Source organism: Elgaria multicarinata, chromosome 12 (assembly GCF_023053635.1).
Source record: "Elgaria multicarinata webbii isolate HBS135686 ecotype San Diego chromosome 12, rElgMul1.1.pri, whole genome shotgun sequence".
In the NCBI taxonomy this organism is placed as follows: Eukaryota; Metazoa; Chordata; class Lepidosauria; order Squamata; family Anguidae; genus Elgaria; species Elgaria multicarinata.
Window position 1 is genome coordinate 19,412,553 of NC_086182.1, and position 25,997 is coordinate 19,438,549.

Here is a 25,997-nt window from a genome sequence, read left to right on the forward strand (position 1 = left end):
CAGGAAAGGAAAATAACTTCATACCACCCCATAACCAAAGCTCTCTGGACCCAAAAAAATTGCGGGGGGGAACAACATTAAAATTCATGTTGCACAATACAAAAAAGCACCTACACAGAAACAGATAGCACACAAAAAAAGACGACATGTAACTAAAATATCACACAGAGGAGGGCCAGGATCTCTTCTCGATCCTCCCAGAGTGCAGGACACGGAATAACAGGCTCAAGTTAAAGGAAGCCAGATTCCAGCTGGACATCAGGAAAACTTCCTGACTGTTAGAGCAGTACGACAATGGAATCAGTTACCTAGGGAGGTTGTGGGCTCTCCCAAACTAGAGGCATTCAAGAGGCAGCTGGACAAGCATCTGTCAGGGATGCTTTAGGGTGGATTCCTGCATTGAGCAGGGGGTTGGACTCGATGGTCTTGTAGGCCCCTTCCAACTCTGCTATTCTATGATTCTATGATTAAAAACAATTTTTAAACCATCAGTCAAAGATGATCTGGGACCTAATTAAAAACTCATTATACACAACCAAATGCCTGAAAGAAGAGGGCAGTTTTAACTGGATGCCAAAAAGATAATAATGTTAACTCATTCGTAGTGTTCCTGTGAAACTCAGCCATGCTGGTTTCCAATGCAGTATTTGTAGGCATCTGTACACCTTGGCCTTTTCTAGATGAGGCATTTATCATGCGCTCATCATTCCCCGCTCATGGTTGTTTACAGGTTCTTTAGATGACATCAAGAAGCCCCAGTTTCACTTCTATGTCTAACGAGCACTTCCAATGAGTTTTTTTTTTAGAGCAGAGAAAATGCAGCATTTAATTGCAAAAGAAACTCACTCCTCACATAACTCCTGGCAAGAACCCACACAGCTAAACACATCTACCCTCCAAAACCCAAGCACCAACAGAACCACCAGAACCACTCAGCTCCCCCATATGTATACTCCTCCCCACTTTCCACAGCATCACCAGCCGCACCCACTCAGTCCAACATTCCATACTCTCTAGACATATTATTATTATTATTTATTTATATAGCACCATCAATGTACATGGTGCTGTACAGAGTAAAACAGTAAATAGCAAGACCCTGCCGCATAGGCTTACAATCTAATACTCTTCTAGACATACTTAAGGGAATAGAAATGTGGGTAACGCCACAGTGAGCCTTAAGGCAGGATGTGATATCCAAAAATTCAGTGACCTGTGATACTTTAAAGACTAATATAAGGCAGTACAAGCGTTTTCAGCCAAGAGCCTTAAGTAGTCCATCACAAAAATGGGAGACCCTTCTGTAATCGCTTAAGTGGAAAGCTACTGCAAGCTAGTACACCCTAGACCAAATGCCACTGCTTGTAGATGATGTGTTTAATTCTCTGAGAAAGATGATTAAATTCTAGAGACCAAAACAATCTAAAACTAATTATTATTATTATTATTATTATTATTATTATTATTATTATTATTATTATTATCCCTCTTCCCTCCCTATTCCTTTTTTAAATAAATGACAGAGAGGGTGACAATATGGAAAAGATGACAGGGCTCCTGTTTTTTTAACAGATGAATAAAAAAGGGGATTTCAGCAGGTGTTATTTGTATGAATGCAGCACCTGGCGAAATGCCCTCTTCATCACAACAGTTAAAGCTGCAGGAGCCCTGTGCTCTTTTGTAACTGCTGAGCTCTGAAGACTGATCGGAAATAGAATTTTGATACGTTGCGATCTAGTGATATTTCAGAAGTGATTTTTTTAATATAAAATAGAGTGAATTTATAAAATTCTGTTGATATATAATCTCAATACAGCAAATCTCTTATCATGCATACATACAAAGTATGCATGTAGCATGTATTTTGATGAGGATTTGGTGGTGGTGTTTTTTATGTGTCATTCATCATAATCCATTTGTGCTAACAGTATGTGCAAAGTATTTATATATGTGTTATGAGCTTGTTTAAGTGCAAAACTGTGTTCTTGGAACTGGGACAAGGATGCTTGTTGCTGCTGGGAAGAATGTTATAAACAGTAAGATTTGTCCTTGATTGATTGAGCAGAGAGATTCCCAGAGAATGAGAAGACAAACACAATTGCCTGAGCTCTACCAGTCATTCCTGAAAGATCTCAACAATGACAGTTTTGTAGGTTGAGAGGAACCGAACTTTAACGTTAATAAGAAATGTGCTAGCCACTATTTCTATTGCACTTTTAACCATCATAATTGTATTGTATGTGGTTATGGATTTCATCATTGCAAAGTTGTGTTATTGTTTTTTCTGCGAACACCTTGTGTTATCTGTTTTGGATGGAGCATGAATGATTCACCGGTCTCAGAGGAAAAGTAGATTAGGCAAGGTCATGTGAATTGATGGGTACTGAGAAAAGAGCAGGAATTTTTCTATATATCTCTGGGTCTGTGCATACCTTTGTCCCATGTCAGCCGCAGCTATTCCTGAATTGGCCAACTATTTTGTAACTGCAGTCCAGTCCCATCAAGAAGGTATGTCCAGCATCTCAGTAAATTTCTGATTGACTACCTAGACCACAGATCAGAGACAGAGGCCAGATCTACACCAAGCAAGATACAACAGTTTGAAAATGGTTTGAAAACTATATATGGAGTGTGTCCTGGGCCCCAACAGTTGCCACTACTGTTATATACCATTTTAAAGCAGTTGTATAGATCCTGCCAGAGCTTCCAATTGGGGAAGGGAAGCAAAACTGGCTTGGACCTCAAAGCCACATGTCGTGGAGCAGGATATGTTGGTTTGGGCATGTACTGAGGGAAACTTTCCAGGCTGCTACACAGGCCACTCAATTATTTTTAAATTCATTCAAGAAACAAATGTGGGGCCAGTACTACCATTTGGCAGAGTGAGGCAAATGGTTTTATGGCCGATACAGGAGATTGGTGGGAGCAGCCATTGCAGTTCCTTAGCCGTTCCCCTCAGTTAGAGGAAATGTTGTTTCTGCCCTACATGCTCTAAGCTAGTCTGCTGCCCTTCAGTGTGTGAAGAATGCTGCCCTGACACCAGTGGTGAAGAAAGGTTCAGCTGCCCGTCTGGCTGGCTTCTGTATATGGAATGGGGGCCCAGACGCCATCTTGTCATTTCCCTCAGGCAGCAGGATGTTTTGGGCCAGCCCTGCCTGCACTCCTGGAATGGAGATTGCAGAGTTTTGAGAAAGTCCAGGGAAAATCTGTCTAGGGGCATCTCAATGTAAAATAGCATTATACACAGATGATGTCATGAACTCAGTTGAACAACTTGAAGTATCCTTCTTGGCATTATCCCAGGTCAAAGAGTAACAATGTTTGATTTAACAGTATGAAATAAAAAGATAGAAATCAGAGTGTGCTAATGAATGATCTTCTATAAGTAAAAGACACTCTTTTTTTCCTGGGGCTGCCTGACTGCCCAGTGCATTCCTATGGCCATTCTGAAGGAACCTAATGTGCCTGTGCACCATGTGGGAGCCATTCCAATGGAGCATGCCTTCAGCAGGGATACTTAAGGTCTTATTGCAAACCTTCACAAGAATTTTGGGAGGGGACGTACTAAACCGAAGGTTACCGAATGGCCATTGAAATGCATTGGTTCATTCTGAATGGCCATAGGAAATCATTGAAGGAATTTAGGGATCATCTCCAAATCAAAATACATAAAGGAGTTAAACATTTAGTTTTCATAGAAAACAACACAGAATCAAAATACAAACTTACAGAGTGGATTTTGGGAACAACTACTATGACACCCCAACACTGTGGTTCTAGGGATCATCCCCAAATTCAAGAAGAAATCAGAATGCAATAAATAGAAGGTAATGACAGTTTTATACACTGCTTTTATAAGCACCAGTTATAATACACCCAGATAGGAGAAGGGAATTTTGTCCCAAAATGTCAAACATTATTTAAATGTTTATATATGCCCCCCTACAGTGCCCACACCTTACAACAGGCCTGTATTTCCAAGTGGCCATAGAAAAACATTGGAGGGTTGTAATAAGACCATAAGCACCATAAGAGTCCCTGCTGGAGATATGCTCCATTGGAATGGCCCCCACATTGCACACGGGCACATTAGGTTCCTTCAGAATGGCCATAGGAATGCATTGAGCAGGGGAAGCCCCAAAACTTTTCAGAGAGGTTTATACTGAGAACTGGAAAGACTAACTGTGATGAATCGAAAGGGCAATTGCTAAAGATTTATAATTGCTGCATAATCAAATTTAAAGAGCTGTGGGGGAAGGGATCTTGGGATACCCATTGCAGCACAAGGATGTAACACATAACAGAATGTTCTCCATCATTTGTTTCTGACACTGGAAATTTAAGGCAAACAGAGCATACCTTTATCGTACGTGGTAGGACTGCCCATAAGTAGAGGCATACTGGCAGCAAATAATACAGTAATACAAATCACAAGCCACAGAATTGAATTAAATCTTTTACTGATTTTATTCAATGTGATAGTGCCTGGTCTACCAAGAACAAGTCTATGTTTCAATCTGTAAATCGCTGCTAAAGGTAGTTTGGGAAAGAAATGGGAAGGCCTCCTAAATCAAAATGTTTAGATTTGGTTGAGATGAACCATTTAATGGAGGCAGGTGGGAATTTGCAAGCAGATCCTGCAACAAGTAAATTGATATATATTTTTTGTTATTTATGGGAAAGTGTTTTGTGACCGTGTCAGATTGGATCACTTTTGTTTCTTTTAATCATATATTTATTACCAAAATTCAGGTCTATATAGTGTGTTGTATCTAACTTTGAAAGAAAGAAAGAAAGAAAGAAAGAAAGAAAGAGATTAGATGTAGCGTCTTCCCCCTATTTCATAAGAATTCTGGTTCATTTTGGTTCCTTTTTGTCAAAATAAAAATCAGTGATCTCAGTTTGTCCCGGGCGACTCAAAGCAATAGGCTTGTTTGGCTCAGTCGAAGTACTTATGAACCAACCCGGGAAACCTACAGATTCAATCTTGCAAGGGTCGTTGCTTGGTCCAGTCTTACTGAAGAAAGTGAAGCTCTTGAATTCTTCATTTTTTTTGTAGAGATCCATGATCCTCTTTTCCTAAAATACACACACACACACAAAGGCTAGTTAAAAATTGGTTAAAATTGGAAGAGTTGTGTATGATTCTGGACACCACATTTCCAGAAAGACATCAATGGGTTAGAACAGGTTCAGAGAAGGGCAACCAAGATGATAGAGGGACTTGAGGACATGCTCTATGCAGACAGGATGTGGCGAAAGGAAAGCAAGGGAGAGACAAAGTGAAGCCCACGCATCCAGTCTTGTAGGAGCTCTTGAAAGTGCCCATGTGTAGCTGTCACCACACCCCAAAAAAATCTACTTGTGAGGTCCTATTCCGTGATAGGAGATAAGAGGATTCCTCTTCCTGCCTCCTCCCCAAGACCCCAATAACCTCTGGGCCAGAGGTTGCCCACCCATGATATAAATCATCTGTATCCATTTTTTAGGGAATCGAAAGAGATTTTGAACCACAAACAGAACTAACCACTATCTGTAGTTGAGGTTGGCCACCAGCTTCCACACAAGACAGGACGTGATTTCCATCTTTGTGGCCCAGAATGATAGGGTACGTATTTTCTTTTTCAGGAATGGCTCTGTTGGGGACCACAGCTATTAACTCCACTGGAGATGAAGAACAGGCCAGAAACAGGGTCAGTGGTACAAGAGAGGGAGAGAAATCATCTTTGTTTGAGGCAGTGATCTTAGATAAGAAGCCAACATGGATGGAAGTTTGACAATAAAATTTAAAGCAACTGAAATATCCCATCAGAATAAATACAAGCTCCATTACTGCACTAGAAGTATAATCAATTTTCATATAATTGATTCTATTACATAGAACTAGTAACCTGCACAACTCTCAGGTGATTATGTGTCCCACTGCAACTTGCACTCCCATTATGGATTGTTTTTAAACAGAAATTGTTACCTCATTACATCGGTACCAATCTCAATGCTAGAACACATCTTTCTGTAAATATTTCCTGTGCTCTACTATTGAGTTACAACCAATTCTGTCCCTTCCCAATGACCCATAATCTCTGGTTCCCCAGATTTCACACACTCACACACACACACACACACACACACACACACACACACACATCCCTTTTGCAGGCACTATTCTGCCCACTCATTTTGTGGGAAACTAATCGGCCCCCACCTTTCACTGTTTTCTAGCCAATGAATGAAGTCATATCAATGACTGACATTTGGAAGAGTGGAGCTAGCCAATGAAGTAAAAAGAAATCTATAGTGGCACACCTATTGTCTTGAGAAGGAACGTCGTGGTTCGTTTTTAACCCATTTTTGGCAATCCCTGATGAAGAAGTGATTGCTGCCACATAGAAACCAATTCAGAAAACCAAGATTTCAGTCAAGCTGAGATTTCAGCTGAAGTGTGAAGGGCTCTGTCCAAAACCACAAAGGAGCAGCAAAGACAAGAGTTCATAATATTTCTAACACAAATCCAAATCAACTTTCCCCCCCACAAGCTATTTTTATGCATGCAGCCTCTAGTGAAATGCCCTCTTCATCACAACAGCAGAAACTGCCGCTAGACAACATGGGTGTAAAGTTTTCACAGAGGACAGGTCTACCCAGCTTGGTAAACCAGGTATATGGGCCACTCAGGCAACAGATCTACCAGAAATGGTAGACCTGCTACCTGCTGTTACTTATTACCTAATGGAAAAGTTAAAAAGCAGCATTTCTGGTGCTTCCTGAACAGCATGTGGCTGAATCAGAACCTTCCTAGTTATTCAACTCCAGAATGTACATGTGTTCAATCAGTAACTGAGGTGGGGTGGGAGTGAGAAATGCAAAGTGAGCATATGAGCTCTTACCTGTTGAGTTGGAATCTTGTGGGGCTGCTATCAGAGTGTTGTTCTCCCAGAAGAAGAACTTCTGGTTAATATCCCAAATGCTGAAGAGCCAGGGTGTTTCTAAGGACACAGGTCCAATTTGTCCGGGAACCACTAGGAACATATATATACATATATATGATATGTATTCAACATTCTTACACATCCATAGACAAGAAAAAAGGTCATTATGATGAAGAAGCAAGCAATTTCTTAGCACTCAACAAGTTTCATCATTTTGTACTTCTTTGGCATGTCTAGGCCTACCGGGTCTAGAGGGACAGAGGAGGGATTATCTCCCAATATGGTGACTGCGAGATCTTCCCCTTCGGGCATATCTAGACCTACCAAGTCTAGAGGGACGGAGGAGGGAGGATCTTGTGATATGGTGATCGCAGAGGCCCGATCTACACTAAGCAGGATGCAACGCTTTAAAAACGTTTTGAAAACTGTATATGTAATGTGTCCTGGGCTTGAACAGTTGTCATAACCATTATAAACCATTATAAGCAGTAGTGTAGATCCTGCCTCTGTCTACACGGGGCATGCAATGACCAAGAAGGAAGAGCACGTCAAGCCCGCCAGTTTATTCTTTGTGCAGGAGCACTCCTATGATAAAGTAAGTTTAAAAGTAAATTACTTTTTTAAATAAATTACTTTTATTTAAAAGTAAATAAAAAACTTCCACTCCTACCACCCCAGGTCCCGGCTCCTCATGTTTACTTGCGAGGAAGCGGGACAAAGCAGCAACGGCAGGCAACATGTTCCGTGGTCTCAGCATCATCCTGAGACCGTGGAAAAATTGAAATTAATCTGTAGGCCGATATCCCGGGCCAAGGGAGTCATGTGGACACACAGGGATGATCCCGGGGCCATCACCGGGACATCGCCCCATCTAGACATGCCCTTTGTTACAGCTGGAGTCCAGTTTGCATGAAATAGTGAACTTCATGATGACACAATTTATGAAGGTTCTGTTGTGAATCTAGAGTGCTCTCCATTCTTAAAACATTGTGCACACAACCAGTTAAATGATTTCCTATTTTCACTGATTGATGGACGGATTGACTGATTGGTTATTTCATTTATATTCCTCCTTTTTCCCTCTTACAAGAAAGCTAAGTTGGTTTACTTGTTCTTCTTCCTCTCCATTTAAAGCCTACAAAAGCCCTGTGAGTTAGGTTATCATGCAAGTCAGTCACAGGCTCAAATAGTTTCATCCCACATACCTGTTTCCCTCTAATTATCCCCTACAGCATTTAGCTGTCGTTGTTGTTGTTGTTGTTGTTGTTGCTAGCTAAATCACACCCCGGGCAGCAGCGCTCCTAAGATCTTTTGCATTCCAGGAAATGGGTTTAAGGGGGAAATGTAAAAAATCATAAAAAAATCAACCGATCACCCAATCCAATTCAAATTTGGTATGCTTAACGTTCTCCTTAATATGTATTACTGTGCCAATTTTGATGTCTTTATCTTTAAAACTTACGCAGTTGTAAGCATTTGTTTTATTTTTCTTTAAACATATCAAATCCTACTCCTGCGCCCCCAGTGGCCGCTCAGAAAACAACAAATGATTCGCTCCAAAAGTAGTACCAAAATAGGTTGGGTCTTTTGCCTTTGAAGCACAATTAACGCAGGATGCATGGGAGTACTTCACAGTCAAAGCAGATTATAAACCGGAAAACTTCAGAGTACTTCACAATAAAAGCAGATTATAAGATGGAAAGCTTCGGAGTCCTTTGCATGCAATTCGCAGTGATTGCACAGTATAACCCTGGTGTGATAAAGCTCAACGTCACCCAGTGAGCTTCATGGCTGAGTAGGAACTATAACCCAGATCTCCTGAGTCTCAGTCCAACACTAACCTACACTACACTACAGGGGCTGCCTTTCATGTTGTTCATGCAGTGTTAAACCCAGAGGTATGTGTGGATCTCAGTGCAGAGCCTTTCAGAGAACTATGCCTCATTGAGAAAGGCCAAGCTTGTGGGGTTTTTTATAATGTGCCATTACACATTCCTTGCTTTGCCTCTCGCCTTTGCTATTGGACCTCTTGCTTTGAATCTCCTTCTTCTGTTTCCATATTTACATTCATTTGGCTGCACTACCCCCTCCCCTATGGGCAGCAGCCAACCAAGGTCAAACAGTTGTTGAGAGTGAAGCTCGTTTAGACCTAGACCTTAAAAACCTTAACCTCTGTAGTCTAGGGCTACATCCAAAAGCAAGACTACAGGTGGGCAAGTGCAAAGCAGTGCAGAATGTCAACACCAGAACTCTCTGGTCACATCAAGTGCACATACATACATGGATGAGGAATGAGAACATAATCAAATGATCAAGGAAAACTCAAAGAGATCTGTACCAAAAGGATAATTCCGTCATATCTGCCGTGGCAATAACAGATTGTGAGTTTGGGCAATCCTTCCAGTTCCCTGCTACAAATTCAACAAAATTATATTCATATTTCTATATTTTAAAGCTTTGGGTTCTTTTTTAAAAAAAGATGCTATCCTTTTTTAATTGGCTTGAGGTTTATACTGCAGAATGCTGTTTAATTATTGTTTTGGCACAGGGTTGCACCTTTGATGATTGTAAGCCCCCAAATTGTTTTAGATTATTAAACATATTTGCACTTATTTCATTCATTTATTTATTTTTATTCTTTTGTAAGCCCTCACCAGAATGCTGGTGACTGGTCATTGAAGTGGGATACAACACCATCAATCAATCAATAAGGTTAGCTACTGGCATGGAACAACTTGTGTGTGTCATTCACAATTATTCTTGGAAAATATTTCACATGAACCCTGCTGCTGGGATTCTGAGAATTTGAGCTTTATCACTTTTCATGTTTTTTTAATAATATTAATAATAATAATAATTCTAGGTCTCACTCGTTTTGTGTAAGACGGAGATGCAAAACCTCCTTCACTTCAAGGGCCAGATTCCATTTCAGAGAGGCTCCCAGGGGCTGCCTCCCCTTTGTGGGTGGAACCAAAGGCAAAAGCAGTATGGCCAAAAATACAGAAAAGCCAGCATGTTGAAGCATAAAGCTCCTACTGCCAATAACTAAGCCTTAAGAGAGGCATTTCACCTTTTTAAAATGGGGGCGGGAGGAGAAATTGCACAAAATTTCATAAAAGTTGGCATGCTGCCAAAGGGTTGATGGTTGGGAGAAAGAGGGTGGGGCCAGGGGAAAGATTCCCCCCCCCCCCAGGCCTGAGGTTCTGCAACTGGAGAGTCAGATACCTGCGCCGTTTGCAACTAATCAAAACAAGAACAATTATTTTTCACCTGGTTTTGCAAAGTCATTGAATAGATCTTTCATTTGCTGATCCACAGACGTTTCGGGCAACTTCATCATTACAGTTTCTCCCATGTTCTCCATTTCTTTTCAATGGTGGGTTGAAGTTCCAGGTATTGGTTGATTGATCCTTCTGCAGTCACAGCTGTTAAAGAGAGAGAGAGATCATAGGCAGTTATTGAGTGACAGGCAGCAGGCAGCTAATCCTGCAAAACATTCTAAACATAGACGGTGATGGAGCAGGTTCATGGATTGTCCCATGCTCTATAGCGCAGATTCAGCAGAAGAAACCAAGACAGGTGGAAGAATACAAAGCAAATGGCTTGACAGAAGCAGCCAGAAACAGGGGGACATTACAAAAATATTTCCAAAGAGTTGTCCTCACTTAGGCCTTAGCTAGACCTAAGGTTTATCCCGGGGTCATCCCTGTTCATGTAAATGAGACACAGGGCATCCTGGGATAAACCTTAGGTCTAGCTAAGGCCTTAGAGTTGAGCAAAAAGAAGGATAAACACACACACACACACCAGAAGAGTTTAGAAGAAGGTAGAATGAGGGACAGTACTAGAAGTGGAATTAGGTGAGGAGGAGGAATAAAAGCTACAAGTCACACCATCAACATTTTACTTAGCCCAGGAAAAAAATGCCCAGAGTCAGGCCTGAATAACCTGGTTTGTCACTGCAGGACCAGAAAAGGCAATGCAGTCTGACTTGTGTCTGCTAAAATGCAAAGGATTCTTTGTCTTCTATGCTGGAATAGACTAACAGGGCTGCTCTCCTGGAATCCGCCCCGAAGTATATCAATGTAGATATTGGGGCCTCTGTTGTGATTAGTGAGAATAACAGTGACAGAGGAGAGGAGGACCAGCAGCAATCTAATCACCTGGATAATAGCCAGCCAGGGCCCTTTGAACCCTTGGGAATGTAGGATCCTAATGAAGAGGAGGGGCTGGGAAAAGAGATCTAAGATGAGACATCAAAGGAGAAGGGAGGTGCAATGCTGAGACACATGGCACTCCAAGAGGTTTGCAGCAATGGAGGAAACTCCCTGGAAAGGCCCACCTTGAAGGCAGGACTTGGTTGTCCACTCAGGTTGTGAAGGGATGGCGATTGGGTTCCAAAACAGTTTCTCCAACCCGAAACAGCTAACAACAGCTTAAGTAGGACTATATTATGCAAAGCCATATCCCTTTTGGTTGAAATCTATGATTGTTGGATTGGTCCCTGTTATGCAGTCAGGAAAGGATCCGGCCTTCAGAATGAAATAAGCAGTTCTTCGATAGTTGACCCTAATAATTCAGAGGTAAACCCGTCGAGGAAATGTGTGAATGGGCTGTTTTGTCTGTGCCCACCTTGTTTTGATGTAAGCCCTTTCTATTAGACATTAAGTTCTATAGCAATTTGATCCAAACGTAGCTGAAAATATATTGAGCAACACTTGCTCAACCAACAAGAAGTGTTGACACATTAGTCAGAGTGTGAGCCTCCCAGCGAGGACAGGAAGAGTAGTAACCACAAAGGAACAGATGCTCCAGGATTGCAATACCCATCTATGTATTGTTTTTCTAGTCTTAGAATTATCTGCACTCTGCACATGCATAAATGCCTTGTCTATCATTGGTTATTGTATTGCAAAACTGTATTATGATTGGTTTATTATATGAGGAAGTTCTGTTGTTGCTTCTGAGGATGTTACCCTATAAGTATCTTAGCGTTGCCTACAACTAGTGGGCAGTCCTACAGATCCTCTAGGGTTTGCCACCTTGCAGCACTGCAGGCTGCTTGTAGTAAAACTTTTCCAAGATGAGAGAAATGGTGTCTTGAAAGTCTTTGATCGCCACTCAGCGAACCTAGGGAACTCGCCCTTTCGGGTTCCTCCACACACACACCCTCTTAAATCTGGTATGATGGGGAGGATGGTTTTAAATATGTGCATTTTCATTTCAACTCTGATCCATCCAAAGGCCAAAGTTAAGAGAAATTGCACCTAGGAATTAGAAAATGCAGTGCCAATTCTTTGTTTTTTGGCCCAGAAAAACAATCCAGCGAACATAGCGTTTTCTTTAGCTTTTGTGGCGCATATAGCACTGCCCTGAAATCTCACAGGACAAAGGGTGGTACAAAAAGGTCACAATGACATTAGAGGACCCGCCTATCCTAAGCCTCATCAGCCAGGCTGTGAGGAATAGAACATGCATTTTGACTCCCATTCCTGCTTTTTAGCCTGTTTAGCTAGGTGGGCCTCTGAGTACATCTAGCTAGGTTACCTCTGAGTTACCTCTGAGTGGGTGTGGAAACGGAGAAGCTCATGGATCCAGCACAAAAGGTGGTACAAAAAGGTCACAATGACATTGGAGCCCCCATCTATCCTACGCCTCATCAGGCAGAGGCATTTTGATTCCTGCTTTTTAGCCTATTTAGCTAAGTGGACCTCTGAGTCCATCTAGCTTGGTTACCTCTGGGTAGGTGGGTGGGTGGGATAGGATAACTGTGATCAGATCTGTGAGAGCCAGTGTGCTGCAGTGGTTAGAATTTTGGACTGGGACTCGGGAGATCTGGGTTCTAGTCTCTACTCGGCCATGGAAACCCACTGGGTGACTTTGGGCCCATCACAGACTCTCAGCCCAACCTACCTCACAGGGTTGTTGTAGTGAGGATAAAATGGAGAGGAGGATTATGTATGGTGCCTTGGGTTCCTTGGAAGAAAAAAAAGGTGGGATGTAAATTCAATACTAAAAATACAATAAATAAATCTCCAAAGGCAGTGCTGATGATGGTGGTGGTGGTGATGTCAGAAATTCCCTGTCCCCCAATACTTCCTATGTCAGCTTCCACTATTGTGCCTCTATTTTATTTCATTTTTCTGCTACAGAGCTAATAGCAGCCAACCAGACCCTGACAATAACATGGTTTATGTTTTTAATAAGGATCTAACAGGGACCAGAGTCGGTCCCGGCCCTGCTGATGCTGAACCTATTTGCCCTTATCACTTGCTGCTGTCTGGGTCATTATTTGTGTGGGGCAGGCTAGCTGGTGGGTCCCTGGAGTCCAGCCCTGAAGTCCAGCGCACTGAATCAAGCATGAGGAAAGGAATGACAGAGAGATAAGTGGAGGAGACCATACCTGTTCTGACGAGAAGACGTCCTGTACCTTGGGCTGAAGGGCCTCTGTCTCTTCTCCTCTGAGATGAAGGCAACTTTTTATAGCTACTCAGCGACACATGGGTGTAATTTCCATGCTCATGGGTAATCTCAATATGAAGCACTTGGCAGGATGCTGTTTTGAAATTGTGTCACATGCCACAAATCCTGCAGTGCTGATTGCGTGGGTTAGTCGGATGTGCAACTGACCTTCACATTTGCACTGGTGCAAGAGTTCAGTATGAAGAATCAACAGCTGAATGCTTCCATGGATTTGCCTTCATCAATAAGCCTCAGCCTTCACCTTGCCTAAAGGCCACTGTTTCCGCAACCCTGTTGCTGTTTTCACACACACACTGTCCTCAACCCATTGTGGTTAACAAGCCATGGTGGGTTGTCTGAATCCAGACTGCTTCCCACTGGGTGGCATGTTTGTGGGCAAGAAGCAACCCAGACAAACCATGGCTTGTTCTCTGGGGGTGTTAGCCATGATTGGTCAAAAACCCTGCCACCTGTGCTGCAGTGTCAGCCCCTCCACCTTTGCCCAAACGGCACTTTGGAGGGGCTGTCATATTCACCAACCCCTTTTTCAGGTCCTGACATTTGTGCAAAGTTGTTGCTGTTACTTCTCAGGTTTTCTCAAGTGCCCACTTGCAGCTTTGAGAATATATATACGGTAACCTTGTTTTCTCTATTGCCTTGAATGTTTTATCTGTCAAAGAGAATAACTGCAATATGAAACATACAAGGTTATTGACAAGATGGGAATGCATAAAGGCTAGTTGGGCAGCTGTTGACAGGTCAGGGAAAGAGGAACACATCGGTCATTTCCAAGGTTTGAAGTGTTGAACTGACCATTGGGGGTGTCCTGCTTCCATTGCACCTTTCCCCAAGTCTCCAGCAAGTCATTTTAAGACTGATCTAGGGTCTACGCCCTTTTTGCAGTGAATGGAACGTGTGGGGGGGAGATGGGAGCAAAAACGGAGTCACAATTGGAGTGGGGAGGGGGAGGGGTTCTACCATGGAGGACCCTGGGATACCAAGTGGAGGATCAAGGGGAAAGGAAAGAGAGAAGATCCCATGGTGAGAACCATCATCTATTGGATGCATCATGGGTTGTTCTGCGAACAGACTACACTGCATGGCTTGTTTACCAGGGTGGGTTGGCATGTCGTGCAAACCCGGTGGCTGCTTTCACACCCACCCACTGTCATTTAGTGGTAGAATCCTGGCAACCAACCTGCAAGGACCTTCTGGCCCATTTAACAGATGGCAACAATTTTGTCATGACTCAACTCAAGTTCAAGCAACTGAAACTTGCACACTCAAAAGCCAAAATTAATGATGACTTCACCAAACATTCTTCCTGAAGAAGTCATCCGAAGTCCCCCTTGGAATCTAAGGAGTGGTTTCTTGTAAACCTCACCCTGTTCTCGATTATTGTTAAGACTCCTCCTTTGATTACACTACGGTTCATTGATTTCCCCAACACTGATATATCACTGCTAAGCTGAGGCTGATCAAACGTATATTTGGTCAAGCATTGTGACTTGACTTTAAGAAAAGCTCTGGATGATTGCATGTGCTTTGGTGTATTTCAGATTCTAATCATTAGGTTTGAAATGGAATAAAGCTGCCAGCTAAAAATGTTGGCTATAAAATGGAGCTGAACAGAAAATTCATCCTTAATCTTATGGCTCATTCAGGTAAGATGTTATTATACCCAAATACCAAGTCCAAGTCAAGTTTATTGTACTTAGCAACCAGCCACCATACAGCTTCACATAGATGTGTTACATTCATTCATTCATTCATTCATTCCCTTGGCCTTTGTGCACAAGAGCAGGGCGGGCACAAGAAATTTAGCAGTTCTAAAAGTTACATATTTGTTAAAATCGATATTTTATTGATAAAATATTTGATAAAATATTTGATCTTCCCTTCATCCGAACTAGCAAAGGAAGGATATAAATTTTCCTAATGTCTGAATAGACTTTACATTCTAAAATAAAATGGGGAACATCTTCTAAAGTAAAAAGGTTGCAAGGACAACCTCTGGCTTCCTTGGGGATACCCTGGAGGCGCCCCCATACAGTCTGCCAAGGGGAGTACATTTAAACTTGCCCAGGAAAAGGCTGTTCTCATCTTAACAGAGGTAAATCAACCAGGTATTTCAGAAGGTTAGGGAAAGAAGGGGCTAAATGCACATAAAGCTTATTAGATGCGCAACTTGTAATTTCAGCTATTTGAGACTGCATTTCAATATCTTTAAGACATTGCAACAGTGCTGACTTTGCTCCATCATAACCCAGTGAAAATAAAAAGGGTGTAGAAAATCCCTTATTTGAAATGGAAAGAAGAATATTTTGTTTCCAAGAGACAGAGCAACATTTCCTCAACTGCATTGAGTATAAATTCAGAAACCTGTTTAAATATCACCTTTAACCAAAAACACACACACACACAAACACACACACAAACACACACACACACACACACACACACACAGAGAGAGAGAGAGAGAGAGAGAGAGAGAGAGAGAGAGAGAGAGAGAGAGAGAGAGAGAGAGAGAGAGAGAGAGAGGGCTAATTTAAGGGCTTCAGCTTTTATTGACATCAGTACCAATTCAGCACGAATTGTTGCCAATTTAGTAGGAACTGGGACAGAGAGAAGTCTATGCAGGAATTTGTTTTGGACTCTTTCTATTGGATCTAATTTGGCTAGAGCCCGCAATGGTTGTATACCCACATACAAAACTTGTTTGTTTGTTTATTTGAAGTTTGTATATACCATCCTTCCTCCAAAAGGAGCACTTAGCAGTACCCAATATTAATAAAACTACGGCAATAAAACAATTCCAAGTAAAACAGAACCATGCCAGTAAAAACAAAAACAAAAAATTACTTCTTTTGTCATTGACTTCCTTTATTTTTAGTTCAGTTCATTTATGCGTTGATGACAATTTGTCTTCTAAAAATCCATAAGACTGGATGCTGTGGTATATTAAATCTAAACCTTTTCTGAGCTTTTCTAGAGGAAGCTTTTATTCTGCATGCATCATTCCTCGTTCACAGTTGTTTCCCCAAACCTCCCACCTTATTGGGAGACAATAAAGAGGTCTGCCATGTAATCCACAAAGCTTTATTCAGGCAATGAACACCTTTTTCCACCTGAAGAGAGTCTAATCTCTAGAAACTTTGCTCTAGGCAAAACTATGCGAACTAAGCAAGACAATTATACTTTCAAGGAAAAGGGAAAGCCTTTTCCAAGAATGCTTTAACTTCAAGGAGGCTGGTTCTGAAAAAGGCTTTGGTGAGAAGTCAAACACTGTAAACCACCCAGAGAGCCCTGGCTATGGGAGCGGTATATAAGTGTAATTAATAAATAAATAAATAAATAAATAGGCAGCAAGGAGCAGAAAGTTCCAGGTGGCCATGTGCAAGCAAATGCCATCGAATGTAATCAGTGTTTATAAAATATGTGTGTCCTTTACTATAATTGAATTAATAGGAGTCAATTAATAGGAGTTAATTGGTATGCAAAGCATGAGATTTCCAGATATATGCAGGCACCTTCCTGTGTGCCAAGCCACTACCCTAGTTAAGCCTCCCAAATGACTAACCTAAATTGGCCAATCTAAAGCCTTGGTGGGAAATATCTTCCACTACGTCAGCATCTGTATCTACCTGTGGAAAAGCCATTTGCATAGTTGATCGTTAGTAACCATCAAGGTCAACCTCTTTCATCCAATTCACCTTTGCATCCATCAAGACTTCCAATGTACTAAGGTCCTCCCACCAATCACATAAGATCTAATCTAGCCTTCCTCAACCTAATGTACTCCAGATGTTTTGGACTTTAATTCCCATCAGCCCCCAGCTAGCCTGATCAATGGTTGGGAATGCTGGGAGCTTGGATCCAAAACATCTTGGTGGCACTATTTTGGAGAAAGCTGGTCTTGTCCCCAAGACCATATATTTTCACTCATATATGTAGTCGTGTGTACTTTTCCCTTATATACACATTTTTGTTCACATTTTTTTGATTGAAAAGCTCCATTGCAAATTTTGAAGGATAAACAGATTGGTTCAAATGTGTGAAATGCAGTAAGTACACATGAAATTGTTGACCAAATTAATTTCTCTCCCATCCATAGTCTAGAGGACTTTTCCTTCACCACTGACTAGCTGCAGGGACTCTTAACTCAGGAAAAATTAGGGGAAGGGGCAAACAGATTGGATGAAAGTGTAGGAATGTGCTATTGAGTTGGTATTTTAAAAAAACAGCTTACAATCCACTGTTTGATAAAGATTTATAACATTTTGAACTTTGTGTATGCTGTTCAGGACCTACGCAGGCATTACTAACTTAACTGGTGTATTAATAGCATTTTATACAGTTTCCTGGTAGGAACAAGCCTGTATGGTTTTTCTCATACAAGCCTGAAACAAGATTACTCTGGGATCAAGGGAAGAGAAGAAGTGGGAAGTTTGGGTTGTCCTTATGTGTACTGTGCATAAATAATCCACCATGCCTAATAGAAGAGCACACCGCCTCTGCAAACAGAGGAGGTGTGCTCATGCTTTGCATCATTTATTTTATTTATTTTATTTACAATATTTATATACCGCTCCCCATTCAAAATTTTGGAGTGGTGTACAAGATAAAATAAACTAAAAAACAGAATAAAACACTTTAAAATATTTTAAAAGAAGCAAAATGTACAGTGAATCAAAATGTACAGTGAATCATGGCTGGTCATTAAGGAAAGGCTTCCTGGAACAATGACATTTTCAGGACGCGCTGAAAGGAATACAAAGTTGGTGCCTGCCTGACCTCCAGAGGCAGGGAATTCCATAGGAGGGGGCCACCACACTGAAGGCTCTACCCCTGGTGGACTCCAGTCGGAGGATGGGTCTACCAGGAGCATGCCCTCGGATGACCTCAGTAACTGGGCAGGTTGGTAGGGGAGAAGGCACTCTATCAGGTATCCTGGTCCCAAGTTGTTTAGGGCTTTGTACACAAGTACAAGAACCTTAAACCTGGCCCGGTAGCGAATAGGCAGGCAGTGCAGTTCTCTCAGCAGAGGAGCTGGAAAGGGGCAGCTCTGGACAACAGCTGAGCTGCAGCATTCTGCATTAGCCCAAGCTTCCGGAGCAACTTTAAGGGGCAGCCCCACATAGAGCACATTGCAGTAATCCAATCTTGAGGTTAACAATGCATGTTCCAGCACGGCCAAGCTATCCCTGTCTAGGAGAGGCCGTAGTTGGTGAACCAGTCAAAGCTGGTAAATGAGCCTCCAGTGACAGAGATGGATCTAAAAGTACCCCCAAACTACGAACCTGATATTTCAGAGGGAGTGCAGCCCCATCCAGAACAGGGAATGAACCTATCTCCCGGACTCGGGAACCACTCGCCCACAGGGCTCCCATCTTGCTAGGATTCAGTTTCAGTTTATTGGCCCTCATCCAGCCCGTTACTGAGTCATGACATATGTCATACCCATTCTATAGAAATGGGCATGCATGGCTGCATTGCCTCGCGGACATGTTGCTTGTGCGTTCTGAACACACTCATCATCCAGTACTCAATAAAATACACTGAAAACAGAACACTTTTCATACCACAACTATGAAAATTACATGTTGTTGTTGTTGTTATAATAGCAAAAGATGCACTTGTCAAGAAACCAATTAAAGCACTAGATTCCATGTTACATTGCAAGAAAGGGCCAATCTTCACATGATGTTGAACAAATCATTAGAAAGTCATTAGAAAGGTGTGCGGATGTATCCATTGACATATATTTTTCAGGGTCTAACAGCAGCAAGTGGTAGGACTAATTTTGCCTATACTATAAAAGAGGAAAGAGTTAAACCTCCCCTAATTATATACTGCAATCCTTCTTCCTTCCACCCTTCCATCCCACCCCACATTTGCTAATAATTTGTTTGAAGACCTGACTGGCATCCTAAGGACACATTTAGCATCATATTTAGGGCCTTGAGGCCTGTAGACTTGCATATAACTCTGATAACATGATTTCCTGAATGCATCCCTATTTTGCAAGACTGTGTCTTCACCATCCTGAAAAAGTCGTACTCCCAGTTCGGTCTTAAAGCATGAGCCAAATGACAGTGGGCACACCTATTCCAGCCCCACCTCTTAGAACATTACAGTCTACAGTCTACATCAGATGAGAGTTAGGCATGTGCCACTATTCTGCTCACATCCCGATCATTGCGGTCCTCTTGCTCTGGTCCAGAAGACATAACCCACATGTGAAATCTGCATTCTGTGCACTGATTTCTGGTACTGGCCATGCAAAGGTCTATTGTCCAGGAGATGCAAAGAACATGAGCAACATCCCCGATCATCCATGGGATGCGCCATGCCTTAGCCAAAGGACTTTCCTAGGCACTGCTAAGCGCTGATTAGCTGTCACTCCAGCATTTTGTTGCTGCTCCTATACATTTCTGGATACAAAACCACACTCTAAGTCATGGGTCCCCAACCCCCAGGCTATGGACCGGTACCAGTCCATGGCCTGTTAGGAACCGGGCCGCGTTCTCATTGACAACAATGCAATTTTTGCATTGACAACAACCAAAACGAGATTACAGAGTAGACTGGACATAAGCAACACACTTCGGATGTCACTGTCTCCCATCACCCCCAGATTGGACTGTCTAGTTGCAGGAAAACAAGCTCAGGGTTCCCACTGATTCTGCATTATGGTGAGTTGTATAATTATTTCATTATATATTACAATGTAATAACAATAACAATAAAGTTCACAATAAATGTAATGTGCTTGAATCATCCCCAAACCATCCCCTCAACACCCACCCCCCAGTCCGTGGAAAAATTGTCTTCCACGAAACCGGTCCCTGGTGCCAAAAAGGTTGGGGACTGCTGGTCTAAATCACCCTCCAGTCCAAATCGCAAATTCTGCTTTGTAAATCAATCCTACCCCCAGTTGTCCACATAAAGTTCTGAAGGGCTTCATTCAGCCACACGTGAAATATATTGTATATATGGTTTGAAACTTGCTCTTCTTTCTTTTCCCCTTAAAACTATGCTTCTGCTTCAGAATGGGGCTGTCTTTGAAAATAAAAGAGAGTGTTCTCAGTGTCTCCTGGACGACTGAGACCAACTGGCTTGTTTAGCTCAGATGAAGTGCTTAGGAACCAACCCGGGAACTCTGCAGATTCAAAGCTGCAAGTGTCTGGGCTGCCTTCAGTCTTGCTGTAGAACGTGAAACTCAGTTGTTTCTCAGGTTTGCTGTAAAGGTCCATGATGTCTCTCTCCTAAGAAAAAATGAAGGCTCAGATAGAAGGAATGTTGTAACAACAAGACATGAACTGCCAGCTCCGAGTATGAGGGCCTTAGGGCAAATTGTCCTCTAGTGGTTTCAGGTTCGGAATAAATGGGTCCTTAGAAGGTTTCTACTCCACATCAAGTGGACTTGAATTACTGTTCGCAATTTATATTTCTTGTGTTTCTTTTTTTAACAAGTTATACTCTTTCATTATAAAAGGAATAGAAAAGAAACAGTGGAAACCCATAATTAAAGTCTATCCTACCCCCATGGACAATAGAAGATGGAATAAAATAGGCAAAACCTGCAAACACAGGAATTTTTTAATTAATGCCACAATAGCCCTTAAAAGCCTGAAAGCCTGTCAACATTGGAGAGACAAGCACTGTAATTGTATTTTACTGCAAAAAGAAGGGGGGAAAGAGCGGGGGAAAGATAGCCACCAATCAGATCTGAAGAAAACAGAACAGGAGAACACAGAAAACATTGTAATGGTGGTCATTCCAGGAAAACAAATACTGTCGTGGAAGCATCCCTAAGTCTCAGTTTTCAACCTCTCTAAGGGTGGAATATGAGTCATCTCAGTAGAGAATACTGGGATGTATTTAGCAGCTGGAAGATCCAGCTTGCCTCGCGATCTCTTGGGCATTGGACAATCTCAGGCCCAGAGGCAGGAAACAGCAGCCTTGCTGCAGGGCAGGGCAGGGCTCTGGACTAAAGGCTTTACCCCACATACCTGTTTCCCTCAATTTATCCCCTACAGTGTAAAGCTGTCTTTGTTGTTGTTGTTGCTAGCTAAATCACACCCCTGGCGGCAGCACTCCTAAGATCCTTTGCATATAAGGGAAAGGGTTTAAGGGGGAAATGTAAAAAATCAATGGATGACCCAATCTGATTCAAATTTGGTATGCTTAAAGCTCTCCTTAATATCTATTACTGTGCCAATTTTGATGACTTGATCTTTAAAACTTACACAGATGTAAGCATTTCGTTAATTTGTACTTTAAACATATCAAATCCGCCTCCAGCACCCCCAGTGGCCCCTCGGAAAACAACAAATGATTCGCTCCTAAACAGGTAGCAAAATAGGTCGATACTTTTGGCTTTATAGCACAATTAAAGCAGGATGCATGGAAGTACTTCACGGTCAAAGCAGATTATAAACTGGAAAACTTCAGAGTCCTTTGCACGCAATTCGCAGTGATTGCACAGTATAACCCTGGTGTGATGAAGCTATGTGACTCTACACGTGTGCTGGTGAGGAGCACAGGAGTTGGGGAAGAGGACAGACTGTGTCAGATTTAATCAACTGTGCTGCTTTAAGAACTGCTGCATTGAGATCTGTGGCTTTAAGGACATCTTAAACAACAGCCTCGCTGCAGGGCAGCGAGCTGCCACCAGCAGGCTGCCCCAGCAGGGTGGTCCCCGAAGAGGGTGTCCCCAAAGGGGGTGCACCCCTTTGGTTTGACCCTTCAGGATGCAATGAGGGCAAGGTCACCTCCCATTTTTGTCTTCTTCGTCTGCTCTTTTCTTCCCTGTTTGTTTGTCCCTGTGTTAGGACTGCTTCTTCTGCTCAGGGTGAGAGCCTGTGGTAGTTTGAAGTGGGGCCACCCTCTGCGTGAGAGACAGAGGGGAGGGGTGCATGTGAGATGCCATGTGAGAGATGGAGTGTGTACGAATCTAGCCGCAATAACTCTGAACTACTGGGAGATACTTTACTTTTATATTTCTAGTGGATTAGGTAGCCTGATGTCCTTTTTGTGACGAGTGGCTGGCTATTACCACAAACTATTTTATGCGATTGTGCTAGTTGGATGCGTATGAGTGATTGAATGGAGTATGTATGTAACTACTGTCTAGTTGGTTCTACAACTTCACCTTAGTGTGAGTAAAGTTATGTTGGATTAGCCAATTTATCAGATTAGCCCATTTTTAACTTCTACAAGACCAGTATGTACTAATTGGAAACCAAAAATCTCCACCGTTTGGCGATTGTCAAATTGAGCTAATTAATTGTTAAATTTCACTGTTAATTGTGTATTCTTATATTTTGTTAATTTGCTATTGTGAGTATTGCTTTAGTTGGGGTATTATAGGGCATAATGTATAAAGAAAAGGAGCCGACAATACGAGTTGTGCAGGGCAGAGGGAGATATGGTGATGGCAGGCAAAGTGCCATTACAGGGGAATGAGAGAAAGATATTTAACACCTATCTTACCTTCTGGTTGCCCTGCCACCCTGGGGAACTTGGAGAAAGAACCAGGCCACCCACAGAACCTCTGCTTGTTCCTGTGTGATGCCAGATCGGTTAAGAACAAAATAAATATCATCTATGATCTCCTTAAAGATGAGGAGGCCAACCAGGCATACTTCACTGAGACCTGGCTGAGAGATGACAGTGGCCAAACATGGGCCGAGGTCCTCCCAGCTGGGTACTGTGTTAGCGAGCAGGTAAGGAAAAGTGAGTGGGGGGTGGAGTAGCTGTGGTCTACAAGGACAATCTCAACCTGACCAAACTTCCTGTCTGAGAACTGACTCACATCGAGTGTGTGTACCTGAGTCTGAAGACCAGGGATAGACTGGGGATCCTGTTCGTGTACCGACCACCCCGCTGCCTATCAGACTCCCTGTCGCCCCCATACTGTGGAATGGCCTGCCGGAGGAGATTTGTAAACTTAATTCTCTCTCTGAATTTAAGGCAGCTTTAAAGACTAGCCTTTTCTGGTAGGCTTATCCAGATTAATGTGAAACCAAGATTTTTTAAGTTGTGTTGATTGTTATTTTGATGTTGCATTGATTTTATATGCTCTTTTAATTAATTTTATGTATCTGATTTATACTGTATTTTTGTACTAATGTTGTTCCGCACCTCGATCCAAAGGGAGAGGTGGGTAAGAACTAAATATATTGTTGTTGTTGTTGTTGCTATTAGGCCCAGTATTGGGCAAAAGGCACGATACAAATAAATAAATATAATAATAATAATAATAATAATAATAATAATAATAATAATAGACAGGAAAAAAAGTCAAAACAGATAATTGCTCAGAGAATTAAAATGGATGTCGAACTATGAATGAAACTTTCCATTAACTGTAGCTGAGGTTGACCTTCTCCGGTCTTCACACAGGACAAGACGAGATTCTTATGTGCAGGGCCCATAAAGATGGGTTGCTTTTTTCTATCTTGAGCAGTATTGGGGATCACAGCCATTTGCTCTGGAGAAGAATAGGAGGCAAGAAACAGAGTCAGGGCTACGAAAGCATTTTCCATTTGTCCAGGAGTTTTGGGTGAGAAGTCCCTGATGGAAGATGAATAGTGAAACTTACAGAAGTGGATAGGGCTCAGGGGGACAAATATAAGTCTTCACAAATGAGGTCAAATTGGAACCAAAGCTGCAGTGCAGCAGCAAGGGAAAAGGTCAGCCACCCCACCTCCACTACCCAGGTCCAGAATTTACAAATGTGTCCCCAACAATAACTTTGACCAAACAAATCAGAAGAGTTTCAGTTGTTACCTGGGGAATTAGAATTTTGTGGGTTTGCTACTAGTATGTTGTTCATCAGGTAGAAGAACTTCTGGCTAATATCCCAAATTCTGAACAAACGGGGCTTCTCTTCATGCATTTTCATAACTATGGAAGGACCTAAGAATAATATATACATATCACAAATACAGATACGTATATGTACAATATCTGTCTATCTATCTATGTAAACAAGCAAAGAAATTGGTCTTGGAAAGGAATGATCAAAGGAGTCTGGAGCACAGCACAGTTTAAGAGATCCATATCTCTTATTTCTTATGTTAACTGCTCCAGAACCTATTTCAGATATGGAGCAGTATACAAATATTGTAAATAAACAAATAAAATAAAGAATGGATAACTGTTGCAAGGCGACCGCTGTCCAGATAGGGTTGCAGCTAAACTATCAACTTACATTGATAAAATGTGCTCTGGGCTGTTGAGGTCACCTGGGTCTCAAGTGACAGTGATGAATCCAGGATTACCCCCAAGCTGCATGCCTGATTTTTCAAAGGGGAGTGCAACCCTCCCTCCAGGGCAGGTTGAACACCACTCAACGGGGCAGTTGAACCAGTTGTTAACAGTATCTCCATCTTGTCTGGATTGAGTTTCTGTTTGTTGACCCCTTTGTCCATTACCCTGCTCAGGCACTGACATCCACTGCCCCACCTGGGTTTGATGAAAAAAGGTGTCATCAGTATATTGATGGCACCTCAATCTACATCCCTGGATAACCTACCCCAGCAACTTCATGTAGATGTTAAACAGCATGAAGGGGGGTAAAATTAAGCCCTGTGGAACCCTGTGACATAATTGCCACACAGCAAAGCAATAATCCACCAGCATCACCTTCACCTTCTGAAAGTGACTGGAATGGAACCAACTATAAAGCAGTGCCCCACCCCCATTCCCAACTCAGACAGCTGCAATGGCATCAAAAGTCACTGAGAGTTCCAAGAGAACCAACGCAATCAATTCTATGCATTTAAAGTTTAATTTAAATACCCCCCCTTATCTCCTATCATTGATGGAGATAAAACCAGAAGAACCGTGCAGGCTGGATTGGGAACTCCTGGGGGCCACATCTGGCCCACTGGCCAGAAGTTTCCTACCCCTGTTCAAAATATTGTTTAAGGATATATGCATGGTTTGGGAACATTTCACCTGTATCTGGCTCATACACACGTTTTTCACCTGGATGTGGCTTATATGCATTGAATAGATCTGCCATTTCCTGATCTACAGTCATGTTGTGGTGCTTATTCTCCCGAGGTTCCTTCTCTATGACGTCTCTCACTTTTTCTAGAACCGGCTGAGGTTCACAGTTGGAGGCTATGATTCCCGACAAGCAGAAAACAGAGACCACCCAAATCATCCTAAAGGGAGACAGTTGAGAGACGCAGATCCATTATTGTCATGCATTAAAGACCTTTGACTCATGCACGAAAGTGCTATTGACTTGTGTCCACCTAATAAAAGGTAAATTTGCCTCTAAAAACCAGTAGATTAGTATTTAAGGTGTCACACAGGACTCTTTGTCTTATTTGTGGACTAACATTTCTGCTCTCCTGGAATCTCTCCAGAGAGTATCTGGTCCATCCTCAACATTGTCCTTATAACACATTTAAATGATCCGCTCTGTCCACTCCATACCTCATTTCATGTTCTATCATCACTTTCACATCTACAGATGTATAACTCCTTTCCTGATCAACACGCCTATGGCTTTAATTCCAATGAAAAATTCAACAAGTACACATTTCCCCACTACTGCAGCTCCTTTTGAGGAAGAGCTATACC